Genomic DNA, 22,419 nt, shown 5'->3' with positions numbered 1-22,419 from the left:
CGTTCTGACAAGTCATGATCCAAACAGCTGCATCTGCCTCGACTTCGTGGTGAATCAATGCCTGTAATAGTAAATGGAAATGACTTGCCAGAGGCACACTTGCTCTTTCTGGCCCTCCTTTGACCGCAACATCTGAATGAGTCCCCACCATGAGACCTTGTCTCTGCAGCTGGAGGTTGCATAGCTGGTTTCCTGCTGCTTTCCCCAATGGGCCTGATGCCCTGCTATGCTAAGGCCCTTTTACCCTGTCTTCCAGGGGCCTTAATATGGTTGGAAACTCCTTGTACAATGGGCCTCCCTGGCCAGTGAAGGGCTGGCTCAAGACTTCTGCACCATCTTTATTCCCAGCCTCCATGCAGAGGGGCTGGCACAAGGTCCATGAACCACTCCAGCCCCATTCTGCTTGCTTAACTGAGACTGAAGTGGTGCATAGCCTGTCTGCACTAGCGCTTCTGTGCCTGGGTGAAATTCCTCCTGGATGCATAGGAAATGCCCATTGGAAATGGAGCGCCAGGTTCTCCACCGCCTGGCACACCTTGCTTAGTTACTGACACCTCTGCAAAGTGGGCCGGTGTCAGTGAGTGGAGGTCTGGTCTATGGCCGCTATCTCGTTGGTAGCGATTTACACCAATATTTTTCTGAGCCAGGTGGGATTAAAACACGGGGCCTGATTTTCTAACACTCTGCAGTTGACATTGACTGGCACCCCTGTGCAATGAAGTGTAGAAGTAAGTGACTAAGAAGCAGTGGAAAAATCATGCTCTGTATCTTCCTTCTCCCTTGCACTGCAAAAGGCTACATGTGGCCAGATTCCAGTCTCACTTACATCAGCATGAATCCAATGGCTTCATTGGAGTTGCTCTGGATTTACACCAGTAACTGAGAGCAGAATCTGGCCCTGTTCCCCCTCCCCAACCCCTATGTTTATTGCCAGGAGCCAAATCTCGTCTGGTGTAAACTGATGTCACTCCAGTGCTCTGCACCTTGTGAAGTCATTTACCTTCAGTGGAACTGTGCCAGTTTACACCAGGAGAGAATTTGGTGCCAGGTATTTTGTTATGTTCAATTCTTCACTTCTCTGAATTTTTTTGCTTCTGTCCCGGCTTCTAAATCAGGTGCTTTTATGCACTTTGAATCTGGCTAAGAGCACTCGAAATGGATCCAGCTGTGCCTCCTTTGCTCTTTAATGGCTCAGTTCAAACACAGGTTTTGTGTTTAATGCTTCATTATTTTTTTCCCCATTGTGTGACCAGTTGTAAACTGAAGATGAATTGCACAATCTATTCTTCCTGAGCTTAAGGAGAGGACAAACCTCGGAGGATGATTTGGAAACTTCATTCCTTCAATCTGAAAATAACGTTTATTTTGTTGGAGTGGCATTTACAAATTGACATCTGACCACTTATTGCGGCTGGCTTCATGTAGCTGAGTCCTGAGCTTGTGCAGCATGGTAAATTTCATTCACTGGGTGCCCATGCTCTGAGGGTATGGTGTGCCAGGGGAGGGAGGGAATCTATCCATACAGCACGGCACTTCATCTGGTTTCAGCCACCAATGGCCCTATGGGGGTATGGGCAGTCTGAGCATAAGTTACAGCATTCCTGAAGCTGCAATAATTTATACCAGGGGACTGAACTGATTCCTGAATTGCCCCAAAATACAGGACGGCAAAGGTGGGGTAAGGCCACCTTAGTGTCTGCGCTCTGTGCAGGAATGCAGCAGCCAAGCCCAGTGGCTCTTGTTCCCCCATGAACTGTCATGTTTTTTTATGTTGATTTGCTCCTCTTACTCACAAATTTTGGAGTAAAAAAACAAACAAACAGTTGTGCTGACTTTCATGAAGCATAGCAGGTAAGGCACCCCGTCTGTCTTGCTAGCTGACTTTAAATATTTCAATAGTTTAGTCATCATCAATACTGAACTGTTTAGAAAAGGGACTTTCGCATTAGGAAAGCGTTTCTAATCTACCAGGCTTGAAAGTATCAATCATTTTCACCTTTCACACACTCTTCAGCGTGTATTCCACTTGCAATCTCTTGTTCAAACCTTTATTTTTCTCCCTGGAGATTTATGGAAAGCAAATACACAGGAAATAAACATTACCTCAAATTATAATAAATATTTATTTTAAAAGGTAAACTGAAATGGTTTAAGTCAGAGCTCAACATTTAAAAGCAAAATGTTCCTGCAGGTAAAGGCTTGTTTATGCATTCATGCTTATGTATTGCTGTATTTATAGTGTTTGTGTTTAGCTATTAATGTTTGCTACATCATTGATATGCTCACAGCTGTACGAGAGCTGTGCCCCAGTGAACTCACAATTTAGGGATAGTTGAGGACTCTAGGATTGGTAAGAAGTCAGCATACTTTGCACTTCTACATAGTAGACCAGATCTCTGGGGGGCAAATTTCAATTTGGAGGATTCGGGCTTGTATATGGAAGTCTATTTACTTAGCTTTTTATATGGCTCCCATTACCATAGTATCTGAACAGTCTTTAATTTATTCACTCTCACATTACAACTGTGAGGTAGGGCAGTCCTTTATCCCTATTTTTCAGGTGAGAAACTGAGGCACAGGCAAACGAAATGACTTGTGCCACGTCGCACATGAAGTCTGCAGCAGAACTAGGAATGGTGGGGGTGGAGGGTGGGGTCTCCCAACTTCCAAGCTATTCCCCTAATCACTGGTGCATTCATCCTCTGCTGGTTTGCTGAGGCAGCACGTGCCTCAGTTTCTCCATCCAGAGGTGACATGACTTTCCTGAGGTCCCATAGTGAAGTGTTGCCAAATCTCACTATTTTCATCATGAGTCTTGTGATAATTGGTGCTCTTTTGAAAACTTCCAGCTCCTGGAGTCATATGATTGTGTGAAACTCTGAACTTTTATTATTTTTTTTGGTAAAGTAAGTTTCTAGTCCTGGTGATTGCAAAGGAAAACTTGAGGAAATGACCCCTAAATAGGACAAATAAGAGTCCAACATTTATTTTTGATTTCCAGCCAATCTCATGAATTTTGAGCGCCTGATATATAACCTGCCTGGCTATTGTTTTCAACACCTGGGGCTGGCAGCACTGCAGTGAGACTGTGGCCATGCTAGGAAGGGGATCTAGGAATCTGAGTTCCTGCTGCTCTGCTCTGGCCATTCTCTTTCCTTAGCACAAGTCGTCAACATCCCCGTCTCCTTCATGAATTCAGCAGTCTTAAAGGATGCACTCTCTTTGTAAATGCAGTATCTGCAATGACACACTGTGTTCTTAGAAGAATGTACTAATTTGTCTCTCCTGACAAAAAGCTATTAAACTATACAGGCAAGATTCTCTTTGTCTTACCCTGGAGGCTTTGTCCACAGAGCTGAGGAGCCGGCAAAATATTTTCACTTATTAAAAACAAATGTCTGAAAACAGCGTTACCTCGCCTTCTCTCCAGGGGGATCCATACGATGCAGAGGAAAATAAACCGCTAGCCCAACTGGAAAAAATAAATACACTTTTTTTTTGGTTTGTTAGTTTGTTTATTCTGTCTGCCTGCAGTTGCCTCTCTAAGAGTGTGTTTAATTTGTGATACACACTCCAGCATAGCAACATCCACTCATGTTTCTGGATGGATGAGCCCTTATTTACTGATAAAATAGCTAAAAAGATATACAGCTTCCTCCCATTGGCGGGGCAGCCTCTTTGGAAAAAGACCTACAGACCAAATAGGCAATGACTCTTTTACACAGGCTTGGGGACTGACCAATCTGAAGTGCATTGAGAGGAAAAATGTTATGACACTGGATCAGTACTTCAGGAAACCTGTGTTTGATTCCTAGCTTTGCCACAAACCCCCTGTGTGACCTGAGAAAATCACTTAATCACTTGAGCTTCCGTCCCCCACCTGTAAAATGGGATGACAATGCCTTGTCTGTCCTGGCTATTCAGAATGCAGGTGCTTGGAGCTTGGAATTGTCTCTCATTATGTGTTATGCCACTTAGCACCATGGGATGCTGGGTTTGGGTCTTTAGGTGCTACTGTAACACAACAACAAATTAATGCATTGGCAGGACGTATTTGTGGGTAGAATTTTATCGCTTTGATTCAGTAGCAAATGAAAGTCATTCCTCATCTGGTTCTCCTGTGGTGACGTCTGAGGTTTTGGGCTCAGGTGGAAAGACAACAAAGCCTCACTAAGCCAGCACTTCTGGTGCAGAAAGGGAGGCAGGTATCATTAATTCCATTTCCCAGAGGCCATGGAGATGGGATGGGATTTGCCTAGAGTTACCCAGCAGGCTGATGTTAGAGCAGAGGCATGGTCTCCTCAGTCCTCATCTAGCACCTTATCTACCCAGCCCCATAGATATAGACAAAGACAGATATCATGAAACCTGTCCCACAACTGGCTCGATGCAGCACCTGGCAGGTTCCTCCCCCAGCCTTCTTTTCTCAAGACTAAACACAACAAATATTTTTTAACCTTTCACATCATTTTTGTTGCTTTCCTTTAGACTCTTTCCAATTTGTCCACGTTTTCCTTAAAGTATGGCACCCAAAAATGGAAAGTACTGCAGCTGAGGCCTTACTAGTGATGAGAAATGAGGCAATTATCGCTCATGTCTTACAGGCGACACTTCTGTTAATAGGCCCCGGACGATGTTAGCTTTTTTCGCAATTGTGTTACATTGTTGACTCATATTCAGTTTGTGATCCCGATCCTTGTCAGCAGTACTATCACCTAGCCAGTTATTCCCATTTTGGAGTTGTGCATTTTAGTTTTGTTTCCTAAGGGTAGGACTTTGCCATAGTCTTTACTGAATTTCATCTTGTTGATTTCAGACCAATTTCATTTTGAATGCTAATTCTTCCCTCCAAAGTCCTAGCAACCCCACTCAAGTTGCTGTCATCTACAAATTTTATAAGCATACTTGCCACTTCATTATCTAAGTCATTAATGAAAATATTGAATAGTACTGGAGTCAGGACAGACTCCTGCAGGACCCCACTAGATACATCCCCCCCATTAGACAGCTAACCATTGATAACTACACTCTGAGTACTGTCTTTCAACCACTTTTGCATTCATTTTATAGTAATTTCATCTAGATCACATTTTCCTAGTTTGCTTATGAGGGACTGTGTCAAAAGCCATACTGAAATCAAAATATATCATGTCCATAGCTTCCCTGCTATCCACCATTAGGCTGATTTGACAAAATTTGTTCTTGTTGACTATTCCTTATAACCTTATCATCCTCTAGGTGCTTACAAACTGGTTGTTTAATAAATTTGTTCCAGTATCTTTCCAGGTATTCAAGTTAGGCTGACTGGTCTATAGTTCCCTGGGTCCTCTTTGTGCTCCTTATTAAAGATAGGTACTATGATCGGCCAGTACTCTGGGACCTCAGCTGTCCTCAAAGATAATCACTAACTGTTTGGAGACTGCTTCATCTAGTTTCTTAAATATCTTATGGTGAATTTCATCAGGCCTTGCTGACTTGAATACATCTAACTTATCTAATATTCTTTAACCTGTTCTTTCCCTATTTTGGTTTGTTTTCATTCCCCTTTGTTGTTAATATTAATTGTGCTGAATATCTGGTCACCATCAACCTTTTTAGTGGAGACTGAAGTAAAATAGACGTTAAACACCCTAGTCTTCTTGATGTCATCAGTGAAGCTCTCCTTTATCTTTCTCTTGCTCCTAATGTTTTAAAGAGTCTGTTTGTATTGCCTTTTCTGTCCCCTGCCAGGTATAACTCATTTTATGTTTTAGCCTTTCTGATTTCCTCCCTACATGCTTGTGCTATTCTTCGGAACTCTTCCTTAGCAATCCATCCATGTGTCACTTTTTGTAGGACTCCTTTTTGATTTTCTGGTAATTAAAGAACTCCTGATGGAGCCATATTGGCCTCTTATTATCCTTCCTATCTTTCCTTTGCATCAAGATAGTTTGCAGTTGTGCCTTTAATATTATCTCCTTGAGAAACTGCCAGCTCTCCTGAACTCCTTTATCCCTTAGATTTTTCTCCCATGGGACCTTACCTACCAGTTCTCTGAGTTTGTTAAGTCTGATTTTTGAAGTCCATTGTCCTTATTCTGCTGCTCTCACTTCCTTTCCTTAGAATCATGAAAACTGTCATTTCAAATCACTTTCATCCAAAATGGCCTTCAACCTTCAAATTCGCAACCAGTTCCTCCCTGTTAGTCAAAATCAAGTCTAAAATGGCTGTTCTCATGGTTACTTCCTCCACCTTCTGAAATGAAAAGTTGTCCCCAACACATTCTGAGAACTTTTCGGAAATATTGTATTTTGCTGTCTTACTTTTGCAACAGATATCTGGATAGCAGGGCTGACTTTAGGACGTGTGGGGCCCAATTTGAAAGAGCTGCTGCCGAAATGCCACTGAAGACCGCGGCAGCGATTGAGCTGCCGCCGAAGATAGAGGTGGTAGTTCGGCGGCAGTTCAATCAGTTGCCGCTGTTTCCAGTGGCACTTCGGCGGAGGGTCTTTCCTCGGCAGCAGTTGTCTTCCGGGGCCTTACCTTGCGGGATCCCTCTTCCGGATGCTGTGGGGCCGTCTTAGGCGTGGGGCCCGATTCACGGGAATTGGGGGAATCGGCCTAAAGCCGGCCCCGCTGGATAGTTAAATTCCCCCTTATTACTAGGTCTTAATTTTTGGATATTGCTGTTATTTGTTCTATAAATGCCTCATCCACCTCCTCTTCCTGATCTAGTGGACTATAGTAGACCTCTGCCATGATGCCATTCCTTTATTCCCCTTTATCTTAACCAAAGCCTTTCAAATGGTCTACGTCTCACCACCCATACCCCTCTATATCAATATTCTAGTCACCAGATTTGTCCCATCAAAACTCCGTGACACCAATTAAGTCATAATTTACCTTATGTACTAATTTGATTGTGACAATCACAGCTGGTGCTAGGCTGGTTAGTTATATACATCATCCAATCAAAGGAGAGACCCAATACCATGTCACCTAGCAGGGCTGGTGCAAGGAAGTTTCGTGCCCTAGGCGAAACTTCCACCTTGCAGCCCCCACCCCCAGCTCTGTGGCAGCTCCCCTCCCACCCCTCCGCCCTGAGGTGCCCCCCCGTGGCAGCTCCCCCCCCGCCCTGAGGGCCCCCTCCCAGGGAGCCGTGTGGTACCTCCCCACCCCAGCTCATCTCTGCTCCGCGTCCTCCCCGAGCACGCTGCCCCCGCTCCAATTCTCCTCCCAGGCTTGCGGCGCCAAACAGCTGATTGGTGCTGCAAGCCTGGGAGGCGGGAGAAGTGGAGCAGCGACCGCGCGCTTGGGGAGGAACCGCTGTAAAAAAAAATTGGGGGCACCGCTTTTTGGTGCCCCCAAATCTTGGTGCCTTTAGGCAACCGCCTAGTTCGCCTGAATGGTAGCACCAGCCCTGTCACCGGGGCAGGTTCCCAGGGCAGCATGAATCTGAAAATTGAAGTTGATCTGGACACCAGGAACTACTGCTGGAAGAGAGTCACAATTCTGAATAGCAACTAAGTTAAAGACTTGTTGGCTCAAGTTGCAAACGATCTGTGAGCAGAACATGAGGGGAAACGTGTCAAATGATTCCCTGTAAATTCTTCACCTATCTCTAATAGCTAGAGGGTAGAATCACCCCCACAGAGAGGGGCCAGCACAAATGATTATGCATCACTTAAGTCCCACTTAAGCCCTATTCTTAGGATTTAAGTGAAGCACAGCCCGTGTAGTGTCTGTCTGAAGGGGGTGAATTTCACCCTCATGTGTAGGAATTTTCTGCTAGGTGGGCTGTGCATAACAGCCATTGCTGAGTCACTGAATATACATATTCAAATGTTCTCCATGCTCTGTAATGTCCCTTCACAGTCCCTCTCATAGCTCTGCCATTCTTGTGCTAGCTGCAAGCTTCTTACGTACACCTATGCGCAGGACCATCCAGAATTTGCCCCTTCTCTGTATAGAGCCAGGATGTAATCTGATGAACGTTTGGCATTTTTCTCCCCATAGCAATTATGAATGTATAAAGAATGACAGTTTGCTTCAAATTGGCTTTCTTACCATCACGCAATTCTCTCTTTGATGCGAGCTGTCATTCACTGTGTGGTAATAACCTACTTTGTGTTATTTCCTACAGATTTTCAGCTGAATTATTTGCAAAACAGAATGACACACAGGAAAATGTCATTGTCTACCCTCGGTGCTGTTCTTTTCTCACCTCATTTTCTTAGAGAAATGGCACTTGGTCTTGAAAACTAAGAAAGAGACATACTTGAAAATAGCCTGTCAAAGGAGCATGCTCTGATTAAAATGATATAAATCCCTATTTGGTGCTACTGATATTATTAATTGTTTGTACTGTAGTATTGCAAGAAACCCCAGTGGGGATCAGGGCTCTGTTGTGTTCGGTGCTGTACAGACAGATATGGGGACATGGCTCCTGCCACAGGTGGAGGATGTTTTTTTCAATTATTCACAAAGTGGCCCTGACTTCAGCAAATATAATTGGGAATTATTTGCCAAATAGTTTCAATGAATTATTTGCAGACCATGGGATAGGACTTCTCAAAGCACCTGAATGATTGAGGAGCAGTGAAAGTTAATGGGACTTGAGTTCCTAAAGTCACACAGGTGCTTCTGAAAATCTTGCCATGTGTGTTGTTTATCATGGCCCATATTCAGCAAAGTAATTGAGGATGTGCTTAACTCCTGTTTGAAGAAGCACATGCTTAAGTCCTTTGCCAAACCAGGGCCCGATTGTTTGCTTCAGCTGTTGGTGGGATATAGGGTGGTACCTAGTTCACATGGTATTGTCTCTGATGGAAAAATGAAACACTTAACAGAATAAGAAATGTCAAATAACACACTGGCTGGTATGAATGTGTACCACTCTTCCACCAAACATTCAGGATTTGGGAACTCTTTTCATTAATTGTCCTTCAATGTCTAATCCCTCACAGACAATGGAATGTGAATGGAAGAGTCAGAGTGATCAGGACTCAGAACTTTTATTCATGAAAATATTTGTCTTTTGGTTTGGTTTTACCATCCAACCATCTTTGTTGGACAGTGGAGCCTTGAAGGCCACTCTCACTTTCTGGATCTCAGGCAGCTGCATGGATGCTGTGTTTGGATTCCCCTCGCTGCAAGAATTCTGTTTAATTTTTTTTAACAAAACTTTTTTTAATTGACAATTGAGGAAAAATGGAAACTTTTTGGGCCAGATCCTCAGCTGGTGTTAATTGTTGTAGCTATATCCACGTCAGGAGAGTAGCACCAATTTACACCAGCTGAGCAGCTGGACCTGTAGTCATTAAATTTGGTTGGGCCTTGATGAAACTAAATGTTGGGCCTAAGCTCGGTTAACAATGTCCCTTTAAATACTGAAGGCCTCGTTATTTTTTTTTTCAGAGAGGCTGAGCACCCACAATTCTGGTTGACCTCAGTCAGTGCTGCAGACACTCAGCACTTCTGCCTGTTTTAGTACCCACAGCTATTCAGTAATGCGATCCAGGGGACATGACACTTAACCAGGACTCTAGTGACCTGAAGTAAGATCCTGTCCACTTTGAAAACAATGGCAAAGCTCCCATTGACTGCAACAGACCAGGATTTCACCCCTGGGTTGCATTCCTATGTCTCTCTAGGCCTATTATATGACCTGAACAAGGGATTTCACCTCTGTCTCTGGTTTACCCTTTGTCTCCCTTGTCTAGTTAGATTGTAAGCCCCAGCCTTGTTCTCTGTGTTTGTATGCACCTAGCCCAATGGGGCCTCTGTTACGGGTTGCAGGGGCCTGCCGATGTTATAAATAATAATAATAATAGTCTGGGCACATCTGTCACTATTCAATATGCAGTTCTAAAGTCAGATTTTAATCTGAGCCATTTTAGTGGACGCGATAAATTGTGCACTCGATCTTTGTTCCATTTAAACAAACAGTTTTCTCACCCCATTACTTAGGAGAAAGAGTATAAATGGGGTGATGCCTACCTGATGGGGAAAGGATAAATACAGCTAGGCATGGATGTCATGGTAATGCACTGCAATTAGAAACTGCTATATACGTTTACTGTAATTTCCCAGAAATTTAAGGAAGAATTATTGGTCTTCTCTTACTGGAAGCCATGCATTTAATTGGCACCTTAATGGAGACAACTGATCACTTTGCTTCTAAAACCGATTTAGCAGAAAACTGGCTTTTTTCAAGTGAAACCATCAAACCCAAACATATGGAACCAGGTAATGAACTCCCTTTCCCAAGCTCGGCTGTGGATCGCCTCGTCTTCGGTGCAGCATCCAAGACAATCTGGGAAAGAACGAGAGATTTCATGTTAATAATTTAGACTTTTGTTTAAACATTTATCAGTAAAAATGAACAGCCCTATATGAACAAAAGTGATTGCTTAAGTTAATATTAGAGTCTGTCTGAGGGATGTAAAAAGAAGAGTGATAGAACAGTAATAGGAAAATATACAGCTGGTTATTAAACTTGAGGCTATAGAGGAGAGAGACTGCATAACAAGACAAAAGAAATCATGGATCCTAGCTGCAGCCTTCAAATCCTGTAGTAGATAAGCTCAAATACTGCGGTCTTTTGTCCTGATACACCATTGTCCTTCTCCTTTCCACTGGTGCACAGTGAGTGTCAAATGGAAAGTGCACGCCAAATTGCTGCACAATCAGAGTGTTCGTGTTTTAAACCCAATGTGCACTCACTCGGTGCTGGTTTAAAGGTACACCCTTGGGGCCTGTTTTTGTGTTGCCCTTTCAAAGTGAGTTTTGATTAGCTTTTGCTCCCACTTTGCATGTAAATGATGACACAGAGCAATGGGGCATCAGGCCCAAGAGGGGGAACAATGGTGGATCAGGCCCCTAGATGTTTTGCGGGAGGTAAGAACTGCAAATCTGTAATCCTCCCAATCATCTCATTGCCCTCGGTAGGACTGGGTGGCTGAGTAAGGGCTGTTTGCATGTAGAAGAGTTTGTGGGATCAGGGACTTGTCCCATGCAGAGTTTCAGAGTGGGCATGAACAGAACCCATCCGTCCAAAAGATGATCGGACCTACTTCACCACCAAGTGGCTTCTGTCACAATTTGCACGGGTGTAAAATGGTGCCTCTCTCATTTACACCCCCCATGCCCAGGTGTAAATGAAAACTGAAGGCACCAGGCAGTTGGGAAGCAGGGTCCGGGAGGAAGATTTTGCATGGAATCTTTTAGGCCCTATCTACCTGAGCGAGCTTACACCGATGCAGCCGATGGGAGAGAGCTCTTCTTTGGACATCCTAAAACCACCTAATGAGCAGTGGGACAGCTGTGCCCATCACCACTGATGCCAGTGAATCTTCTCCCACTCAGGGGGTGTTTTTTTCACATAAGCCATGTAAGTTTTGCTGGCATAAGTGATAGTGAATGCATGGCCTGAGAAACAGGCATGTGTTTTTTCCTCTAGGAGACGCATCTGCTTCCATAACTGGACTGAATTCAACTCACAATTTTAGAGGAGCAAAAAAGGCTCAAGTCAAATAATTCTTCAATTACCCACAATTTATTCCCTAAAGTGAAGCAAAGGGTAGCAATGGCAGAGGAGTCGTAAGAAAAAGGGCTTGCATGAAGTGACATGCCATTTACAGGACTCAGTTCCTGTGGTTAATAGAGTCATTCGTGAAATCATTCAATAAACCCAGCTGCATTTTCTGCTGTGTCAGAGTGACATTGAAGCACAGAAATAAGGTACAGCAGAATACATCTTGGAACATCAATAATATTTTATACGATTGTGGCATTTTATTTTATTTTTTTAAACAAGAGGCTGTGGAGAAGGGAAAGCTTGCTGGCAATATTGCGACAGCAAGACCTCCCAGCTATGAAAGTTGTATCTAGGCAAGACCAAATGAATCGGGGCTAAGTGTTTATTTAACATCTTCCTGTTTGTCATCTACAAAGTATTCAGCTTTAGAGCCGCATTTACATGACCTGCTTCAAGAAGTAAAGGCTGCCACTGTTGTTCTTGATCAGCAGTTTTGCCAACCGTTATGATTTTATTGTAAGTTTTGGGATAGCTGTTTTTCCCTTAAAGTTCCAGCAGTTGGATTCATGAGAATCTCAACTGTCATTTTCAAAACAGGAAGCTTCTATCCCAGGGGTTCTCAAACTGGGGGTCGGGAGCTGTCAGCCTCCATCCCAAACCCCGCTTTGCCTCCAGCACTTATGTTATGTATGGTGTTAAATACATTAAAAAGTATTTTTAATTGATAAGGGAGGGTCACACTCAGAGGCTTGCTGTGTGAAAGGGGTCACCAGTATAAAAGTTTTGAGAATCCCTGTTCTAGTCCCATGATTGTGGAGAAGAGCTGGAAAATGTGAAGCAAACGCAGAAAACAAAAGGCAAATAAAAAGAACACCAAATGTATCTTAAAAAAAAAGTCATGATTTTTAAGACAGCTTCATCGAGGTAGCAGGGGTGTCTCAATCTTGATTTTTGAATGGCTGTTTATCAAAATGTGTCCTACACCGAAATAGGTCCATCCTACCCTCTTAATTTCCAGCTGGGAAAACTGTGCTTGCATATTTTGGCAGGTACTGGGAGCCCCAAAAGTGCCCTTCTCCCTGTGTACAGACCCAGCTGAAAGTGGGCACCTTTTGAGGGAGATGGGGTGCCCATCCAGATATCTATTACTGCTGCATTTCTAACCCTGGCACTCAGACAGGCACATTCTGATGGGGGCCGTACCAGTCCAAATGTGCCCAGTTTTAGGCCTAGCCTCCTCTTTGTACCCAACCCGCATGCACTGAGGGTCACTCTTGGCCGTTCTCTTTAAAACACTCTGCAGACACTGGCTCTTCTTCACATCACCTTGTGAAGTCAGCATTGTCCCTATGCTACAGCTCAGTGAATGAAGACGGAGGAATTAAGTGGCTGGTACAAGGCCACATAGGGAGACTGTATCAGAGCTGGCCTGAGCACCTAAAATGTCTCTGCTCCTAGGCCTGAGTTCAAAGCCCTGGATCACCCTGATGCTCATCTACAGCACAATCCTCAGACTGAAAACGGGGCAAATACTCTCTGTCGTCCAGGCCGCTTTGAAACCATCTTACTTTATTCTCTCTTGCCTTTCCCAGCTAGCACCGGTTTGCTGGAACCCCGCCGGGTACTGGCATTGCATGACACCTATAGAGAGAAGGGGATTTTCTTTATTTTATTTTAAATGTTCCTATCAAGGGTAGACGTTTTAGGACCAAAGTTTCTGCTCATGTATCTGAACTGGCTTCAGTGGAGAGAAGTCAGCAGAAAGCCTGGCATTTCAATTTCACACAGCTTGAAAATCAAATGCTCCGATTCTGCGGTGGGGGCGGAGGGGACACACGACTGCTCTAAACCCAAACGTCATTAATCAGAACAGGCCGCGCTGTCTTGTCATTCCCCTCAGCTTTGCTGTTCCCCAACCTCCTGCCTCTCTGCCGTCTTCCCCCACCCACAGTCACTTTCTTCCCTGTTACAAGATTTGCTTAGCTCACAGCTGGAACAAAATATATAGAAGCAATAAGTCACCAGAGGCCCAGCTTCCATCACAGGGACTTTCTGTCTTATCAGCCGTGCTCCTTCTCTTCAATTGCACAGATGGAGAAGACCCTGACAGTAAATCATTGGAGTTCATCTCCCCCATTCTGTGAGGGAGCTGATGGATCAAAGCGATAGCATTCAAGGCCCTATCGCTGTGTGACAGTGATGGATTGCTGGCAGGCACCGATGAAGAGATGGTTACTAAATTCCTACCATTTCTAATCAATTCAAGAAGTTGGCAAATATTTTTTTTTCATCCCAGGCAACTTTACTTAAAATATAGAGAGGATTCCCTGGTCTAGAGTAGCTCCTACAATCACAGCCAGGGTCCCGTTAGGCGAGGTGTTACACAGATACAGAGCAAAAGACAGTCCCTATGAAAAAGAGCTTCCCATTTTGGTTTAAGACAGGACGTTACAGGTACATGGTGTAAACAAAAAGAAAGAGTGTGGACTAGTGGATCAGCCACTAACTGTGAGACAGGAGCCTTGGCTCTTATTCCCAGCTTGGCCTCTGACTTACTGCATGATCTTGAGTAGGCATAGAGGGGATATTTCCCTCCACCATTCACCTGTCTTGTCTATTTAGATTGCAAGCTCGGGGGTGGGGGAGGGGGAGAGGGGCAGGCATTGTCTCATACTATGTTTGCACAGTGCCTAGCACAGTGGCATTTCTAGGCGCTACTGTAATATACAAAAGAGCAAAACTGTAATATGGACCCAAGCCAGAACAGTTTACCATCTATTTCCCTATTCCACAAACATTAGGGACTTAGGGAAAATGGGGCTTGGAATCCAAATGACCCCTTGGTTTGCAAAATTAAATAACAATTTACAAATTATGGAATAACCAAAGCTAACAATTGTGTTGCATATTTCTTGATAAACAATAAATAAATAAATAAATAATTCCGTAGTGCTGCTAGACTCTCCAGAACAGAGATTAACAAACTGCCTGCAGTTCCTAACCAGTACCAGAGATTTGCATCTAAATCTTTCTTTGTGTCTAAGAAAAAGTATAAAAGTAGAACCAGGAATGTATAAACTTCCCAAATAGCGTGTGTCTTTTAAGCTGTACCACCCTATCCTGTGATCTTGTTCGCTGGGCCAGGCCAGTGCTTAGAAGGGAGAGTGGCTAGAAGAAATCGTGCCAAACGTGGTGATAGTGAAGGGAACGTGTTGTCCTCTCAAAACTAAACTATCGTCCTGAAGCTGCAGGCATGCTGTGACAGAAAACCAAGATGTTGCCTGCTTCTAGATGCTGACTACCCCATGGTGTTTCTGACATTCCAGGGGAGCTCAGGGCTTGTTGACACAAACATTTTGTTTGTGGCAAGCTGGGGTGTGACTCTACTGCGCACTAAGTGTCCGAGTGGACCTTGCTGGCGCGCATTAACAGATTGTTAGTGTGCTTTGATCTAGTCCCATTTCAAAGTTCAGAGCTCACTAACAAACAGTTAATGCATGACAGCAGGATCCGCATAGATGCTTAGGACAGGTCTACTCTACGCACTTACTTTGGTATAACTACATTGCTCAAGGGTCCCTGAGCATCATAGTTGTACCAACCTTAACCCCCTGTGTAGACAGCACTATGTCGGCGGGAGAGCATCTCCTGCCAACATAACTACCGCCTCTCACAGAGGTGGAGTAACTAAGCCATAAGTAAGTAAGGGCTCTCTCCTATCGGCTTAGAGTGTCTTCATCAGAGGTGCAGCTGCACCGGTGCAGCACAGACTTGCCCTTAGTATGGGGTAGATTCACAAACCAGCTTGCTGCGAACTAAGTATTTGTGCAGAGAAGCCTTCAGACTTTATATGCTCTGCAGTCAGAGGTGTGACTGGAGCACATGTAGACAGACCTGAGTCAGCCCTGATGTAGCTAGCTTGGAGAACAATAGCCACGAAGCCAGAACAGTATGGGCTGTACAACCCAGCCCAGGAGCCTGGGTATGTACTTGTGTGGCTAACTCGTGCTGCCATGTGGGGTGCTCTGGCTTCACTGCTGCCCTATCATTATTCAAGCTGGCTAGTTCAAAGCGGGCTCGGATATGTCTACGTGTGCTGTAGGCGCACCTCTGCTTGCAGTCTTAAACCCAGTGTCCTGGATAAACTCCAGTACAGGTAGCTCCATAAACTGTGGAACTTGTCCGCTTCTTGCTCATTCTGCAGAGATGCTTCTGCTATATCTGCAGAACAGGTAGTGACCTAGCGCAAGTGGTGTATAGACTCGTGGAATACAAGGCCATTGTGTCCTCTAGCATAACACAGACCGTAGGACTTCCCCAAACTCATTCCTGATTGAACTAAAGCGTATCTTTTAGAACAGCATCCAATCGTGATTTAAACATTTCCAGCAACTGAGAATCCAACACAGCTCTTGGTAAGTTTTATAAGCGGGAGAATGTTGCTATTCTGCCTCTGTTCCGGCACTGGATGGATATCAGTGTCGTAGGGGAGAAATTGCATGGGTCAAGCATCTAGGGTGATCTTTACAAACATACATCAGGTGAGTGGATTGAAAGTAAATTACTTCATTAAACCACCAGCAGGAGGGGAAAAGGAGTGAAAAACCCGATAAACAAAAGTTTATATGCTTACAAAACAACCCTAAAGTCCCCTTAAATAACCCATATGTCTCTGCAAAGCTCTTACTACAGATAGAAACTAACATTTCTCCAATGTACATGGACAAAGAATGGATGGTAGATATTAAGCAGGATTAACTCTGCACATTTTCCAGCAGGACTGTCTTGTTCGTATCAGTTCCCTGAGCCTCCCTAAACCAGAGAAAGCCAAAGCAATCCAAAGCTCACTTTCCGATGCATAGCAAATACTGAACTCCCCCTACAGGCCCAGCCTGGTAACGTTGGGCAGCCAAGGATTTAAAAATAAGAAACACTAGATATTTTTTAATCATAGTCACTAAACAGCATTCCTCTCCCAAACAAAGTGCAATTAAGTGGTGGAAAACCACTCAGCTATAGAGGTTGACATATTTGATGAGAAGGAAGTCACAACGATTATATCTTGGGTCACTGTAAGAACATTGATTTTTGCCCATTTGCCTTTTGAAGAAAATTAAACTGATCTATAACTCATGAATAAATGCTTGCATTGAGGTACCTGATGCTTGTAACTAGCATTAAGTGCACAATTTCTAATGATTCATTTTTTTTCTCTTTGCAAATTGTCCAGACGCAGATTGCAAAATTCCCTGATTTCCTCATTTTTTTGAAATTATGAGTGAGCTTTCTTCTGGAAATCATTCAGACTGTGACTATTATCAATGAATATACTATCAACACTGTGACACCAACTCTTATATATAGTGCAATAGCACCAAGAAGAGCCAGCCATAAGCAAGGCCCTGTTGTGTGGGACCCGGTACCAATGTAAAGTCAAAGTCAGTCATTGCTCTAACAACTTATAGTCTATGCAGAGACAAGATGTGTCAGGTGCATATAGAAATACAACAGAGGTTTTGGGAGGGAGAATTCAAGATTCATGGTGAGGGAAACATCCATCTATTGGCTAACTTCTCATTTCTTTTTTCTTATTTATTATGATGTTTGTAGCTTATAAACTTAAATAAGTTGACTCAGTGTGATTTTTGAATGGTATGTTGGGCTGGAATTTTCACAGCACCCTATTGACTATATACATAGGTGATCAATCACAGAATAGAAACTGCACCATATGGCTTATTCTGCTGATGAACACAGAGCAAACTGAAATTTGCTGTCGGCGAATATTGAAGGCATTTGAGCTAGAAATCCAGTCTTCACACATCTTCATGTGGGGCAGGGTAACTGCTTCAGTGCTAGTGGAAAGATAACATGGAAGAACTGCAAATCTGATCAGTCATGAATTTGTGTAGACCGTCTCCTGCAGTTTGCTCAGCTCTGGTGGCTACCTCTCTCCTCCCAGGAGATGTGATCTGAACTCTAAGGTGAGAGTGGAGCACAAATTCAACGAGACACTTAATTTCTGGTGATGTCCTCTTTTTGCATAAGCATCCAGCGGAGATTAACTGAGATGCACGTTGGTAAAAGGTGACTATGCAGATGGAATTATTTTTCATATCAACCCATTGGATACAATCCTGGGCCTCTGTTAGGGTGACCAGATGTCCCAATTTTATAGAGACAATCCCGATTTTGGGGTCTTTTTCTTATATAGGGTCCTATTACCCCCCACCCCCTGTCCTGATTTTTCACATTTGCTGTCTGGTCACCCCAGCCTCTGTCTCTCTCCTCTAACCCTGGGTAATAACTAGTGACAATGTTCCCTATATCTCAATCACAGAGATGGATTTACCTGCAGAATCCTGTAGACAGCCGTCTTCCCTCCCCCAGTGCAATTACACGTACAGATTGATAAATACCTACTTTGTGTGTGATCTCGTCCCAAGGGGCTGCCAACAGTACAATACACTTATTACCTGTGTCTATCATGGTAAGACAGAGTGTGAAGAGGTTAATGTATAAAGCACCACTAAAAGACCGAGAGAATTAAAGGCATGGAAGCACGCGTCCGATTTATCAACATACATAAATGAGCTGCTCCCGATGTATAAGATTTATTGTTCACGACACTTTAAAAGGTGATAAAATTCTTGTTTTAAAATGGCTGGGGCAAGATGTGATGGAAATGACTGCACAATGGACCTTACTCTGTCACAGGTGTAAATCAGGAGTGATTTCATTGAAATTGGTGGGGTTAACCTGGCGTAAAACCAGTCTGGGAAGCAAATAAGGCTTGATAGTGTCTAATGGGGATAGTGTCTTATAATGGGGATAATGTTTTATGCAGAAACATAATTCATTGTGTACGCTCTCTCTCCTCCCTAAATCATTCCATTTCCCTTCTCCTGGTATAGAGGTGGTGGGCTTTGGTGAGACATGGACATGGACCCAATCCTCCTATTTTCTCCTTATTGTTGCCCCAAAAACAGCAGCAAAAGAAAATTTTATTGCTTCATTAAAGTGACTTTTGTGTTGCAACAATCCCAATGCACTTTTTCAAAGACCAGAAAGAAGACTGACAGCTATGGAGTGGAGCATGTCAGCTCTTTAATAGCACATAGGAACACTATATGAGGATTTCGGACAGGACCTGGTAGCGGAATCCAATTGAAACTAGCTGCAGGGGGAATTGACAGTCCTCTCCAGGTAAAACTCCTAATTTCTCATTTTAGGGTTTTCTGTCTTGTCAAATGAATGTTGTGGAATATTAGTGTGTTCCTCTAAATAAGGCATGCCCTTCCTTCAGGAAGAAGGGGTTTAAGTGCATGCGGCTATATTCCAGCAGACGATAAATGCTGTACCGTTAGCTCCCGTAACTTTTGCAGAAAGTGCCTTGATTTCCTTGGTTCTGACTTCAATTTTCCAAGTCATTCAAGAGGCCTCTTCTCTTTCTTAGGGCTCTACAGTGAAGCTATCCCTAACTACAGCAGCCCCTCCTGGTGCTTTTAGACCAGAGGGCTTTGCCAGTTGATTGCATTGCACACTCGGTTATTTGGGCTCCTCTCTTCTGCTGTTGGAGCTGACACATGGATCTCAAGATCTTTGATTTGAGAATAGTTTGTGTTTTTTTAGTTACACTGGAAAGTCAAATAGTGTTGGTGATGCAACAGAGCCCTCACTTACTAAGCAACTTCCCCTGGGGGAACCCCCAAGGATCTGGGGACAATTCAGGCCTGTTTGCTGCTCCGGTTATCACTTATGATGAATGTTACTTTTGCTGTGACTTCTAGCACTATCCTAGTGAATTCCCTAACCAGAGGGAAAAAAGTCAGCTACTGAATCATCAACAGCACATGTGGGTTTTCCTTAGAAGCCTCCCATTCAAACACTAACTAGATTCAACCCTGGTTGACTTGTGGGCTGTGCTGAATTCGTAGCTTGGGTGGTCTGGCTCCATGGCACATGCTTAAGAGTGTAATATCATGACACTGCATTCCTGAGGGGAAATAATGGCAATAGAAAAAGAAGGTAACAGAAGAATTGGGGTAAATATAGGTTTAAAGGAAGGGGTGCTTCTTGACACACCAGGCAGGTGAGAAGTGGGTGGTATCCAAAGAGTACAAGAATGTGGCTGGGGAAGAGAGGCGAGAGAGGAGCTCTCTTTCCAGGAGCTGTCAGTACCACACCAATTGTTACAAAAATCTGCTGATTGTCTCGACAAACACAATATTCCTGTCCTGCTGGGCTTTCCTCCCTAACAGGCTTTGGAGTGGGGTGGGTGGCTTTGGGCCATTTCTGCATTCCCTCTCTCACTGGGGATGGGGGAGGACTGGTTCAAATCCTGGAACAAGTCAGAGCAGCCTCACTACATCAACTGGATATTGGCAAAGAGGAGAGGTGTTCTGACCATGTCTCCTCCTCATTTGACCATGCTGCCTAACCCAGTAGTTATGCCACTGTTGTTCAACACAGATTCCAGCCCACTGTTGGAATCCACGCTGACCAGCTGGGACATCTTTCTGGGACCATGCACCAACACAGCACAAAGGTGATACAATGGGGTCAAGAATCTGGACCAATTATTATGTCTGATATTAACGAAACACGCCAAGTGTCTTTTTGTCTCCTTCTAGTGGGTAGACCATGTAATACATCTGTGAGTCTGCTACTGTCTCCAAATTAATGGACTTGAGCTTTTAGATCAAAGCATAGAGGTTCATGCTTTTAGATACACAGAGAAAAGCTTTTATCTTAGATTTTTCTCCACCCATTGCAGTAGCATCTAATGTCAACAACAGTATAAACTTTTTGGCCTGGCATAACCTTATTCTGCATCAGTGACAATGAGTCTGTTTTATTTTATTTTTTTAAATTGCATTTTTATACAGTAGGGAACCTTTTAATTTTCCCCTCTTAGCTACATATACAAATATAACAGATAGGCAGAAATGTGTTATTAAAGCTATCTATTTTTCTTGGCATTACAGTAATTTAATAAACTGCTTGAGCTCTGCTACTGCACTTTATGACATCACGAGAATAAAACCCATCCTTTGATTAATAGCCATTCAGTCAATCCCTCCCTCCCTCCCTCCATATTCTCTTAATTGTAAGGGATTTGGGAGCTATGCAAACTAATTTAAACAAAGTTTGCTTTGGATACAGGGGTTGACCATTGACTTTGCAAAATCTGCAGTGGTGGTTACATGATCCATTCAGGGCAACTACATGTCATTAAAAGGTGAGGAGACCAACTGGTATAGATGGTTATCTCACCAAAGTAACATTGCAACAAATCTATGGAAACTTCAGACTTCTCAGTTGTCACCATGCTGCACAGCATGGCCACTTTGACCCACACACAAGAAATAAAGATAGATTTCAGACCCTCTGGGTGCTCAAAAAACCACAGGGACCCCCATCACAAGAGCTAACAGAAACTCACCAACAGGTAAAAGCAGTGTAGGGCATATGAAACACAGTGGAACAATTCTGATTTCATCCAATGGCTAGAGGAACAGAACCACAGCATGGTGAGAGAGGGGGAGAAATTCTGAAGATATATATTTAGAAATGAAACTGCATCAGTGGTAGCAATGATGGGAAATTTGAGAGGGGAGAAGGTTATTGAGGGCAAAGCTGTTAACGCTGCAACTGGCCTATGGTCTGTTAAGAGCTCGACTCAGGAAGTGATTTGCAGTGCATAATAATTTTATTGAACCTACAGACATGTGACCAGTAATGCTTACTCATATGTGCCAGAAGGTAGTGCTCATTGTATTAACGATGTATATATACAGATCTACTCCTTGATATCGAACTCTTGTAACACAATGCAGGTACCAGCCCTACTGTTTACTCCTCAGTAGCGGCCGTGGTGGACAAGACTGGAACAAAGGTGAATTGTTCTTTGGGGTGACGGTATGCTATACTGTTACCAGCAGGATGATATTGGCAGAGTCTTTCTGCAACTCCAGCTACAGAGTTTCCATTTCAATTGTCTTCTGTCTGTGATGAATTAGAAGTGATAAAAACCTCAGAGGAACATTAATCTTGAGAGGTTCTTGGATGAAGTCATGTAACCTCAGAGAATTACCTGAGTATGTTTTTAAGGAGACAGAGAGGGAAGATTCAGACAGCAGAGTTAGCATTCTCATCCAGACTGGCATTTCTGTCTGGAATGAGGTTTACCAACCTTGAGATAATCAAAGGAGGATTTACTACTGTAACCCACATGCTTGTATTACAGCATTTAGTGGCGTGAATGGGGGGAAACTGGAGAGGAGATATACTTTCTAGTTTTGTTTTGGAGGACTCTGCCTGGAGACTTGGCAGAGCTAGGCAGGGCGAAACTCTGCTGGATGGGCAAAAAACATCCAAAACTTGGATGTGGAGAGTACTAGGCATGTTCGTTATTTGTTTGACGCTACTTAGGTGATTTCCATTGTGGGCAAGCAGCAAGCAGGACTCAGAGTTACTGACCAATGGGAACTCAAGAGAAGGGGGAGGAGTTTATAAATAGGAAGTATGGGAGTGGGAGCTACTGGAGAATTCAATAGGGGAGCAGCATGGGGACCAGAAGGTTCTGTTGTAAAGGATTGTTCCAGGGGCTTTGGGAATTTTGTTGGATTACACTGCAGGTTCCCTCACCCACGGGAGAAGAAGAGGACTAGAATTTGCTTCAGGCTGTGGAGATGGCAGACTGGGGTTGCAAAGGTTCACTGGGAGTTTGAAGGAGGCGGTGGGGCTAGCAGTCATTCCCCAACTTTAAAGAGCTGGCACGCCCTGCAGAGGGTGTGGGCACCATTCCACAGGGACTGAGAAGGGTAAATCTTCCCAGAGAAGAGCCCAAGGGGAGGGAGTTATGTATGCACACGTTGTGGTGAGGCAGATAACCTCCC

At 43.8% G+C, this 22,419-nt stretch overlaps 1 protein-coding gene and 1 long non-coding RNA gene across 2 annotated transcripts in view; one reads left to right on the top strand and one right to left on the bottom strand.

Moving 5' to 3' along the window:
• Positions 1-22,419, top strand: part of CSMD2 (CUB and Sushi multiple domains 2) — a 607,094-nt gene that overhangs the window by 24,897 nt on the left and 559,778 nt on the right. The gene's annotated exons all lie outside the window — the stretch shown is intronic.
• On the bottom strand, positions 3,834-12,072 carry LOC120389087. The gene is made up of 3 exons (XR_005590758.1): positions 11,965-12,072; positions 9,979-10,294; positions 3,834-4,014 (listed from the first exon to the last, which is right to left on the bottom strand). It is a non-coding gene; the product is annotated as an uncharacterized LOC120389087 (long non-coding RNA).

The sequence above is a fragment of the Mauremys reevesii genome, linkage group 23, assembly GCF_016161935.1.
Source record: "Mauremys reevesii isolate NIE-2019 linkage group 23, ASM1616193v1, whole genome shotgun sequence".
In the NCBI taxonomy this organism is placed as follows: domain Eukaryota; kingdom Metazoa; phylum Chordata; order Testudines; family Geoemydidae; genus Mauremys; species Mauremys reevesii.
The sequence above is the reverse complement of the archived record's forward strand: the minus strand, read 5'-3'. Positions and strand labels throughout refer to the sequence as shown.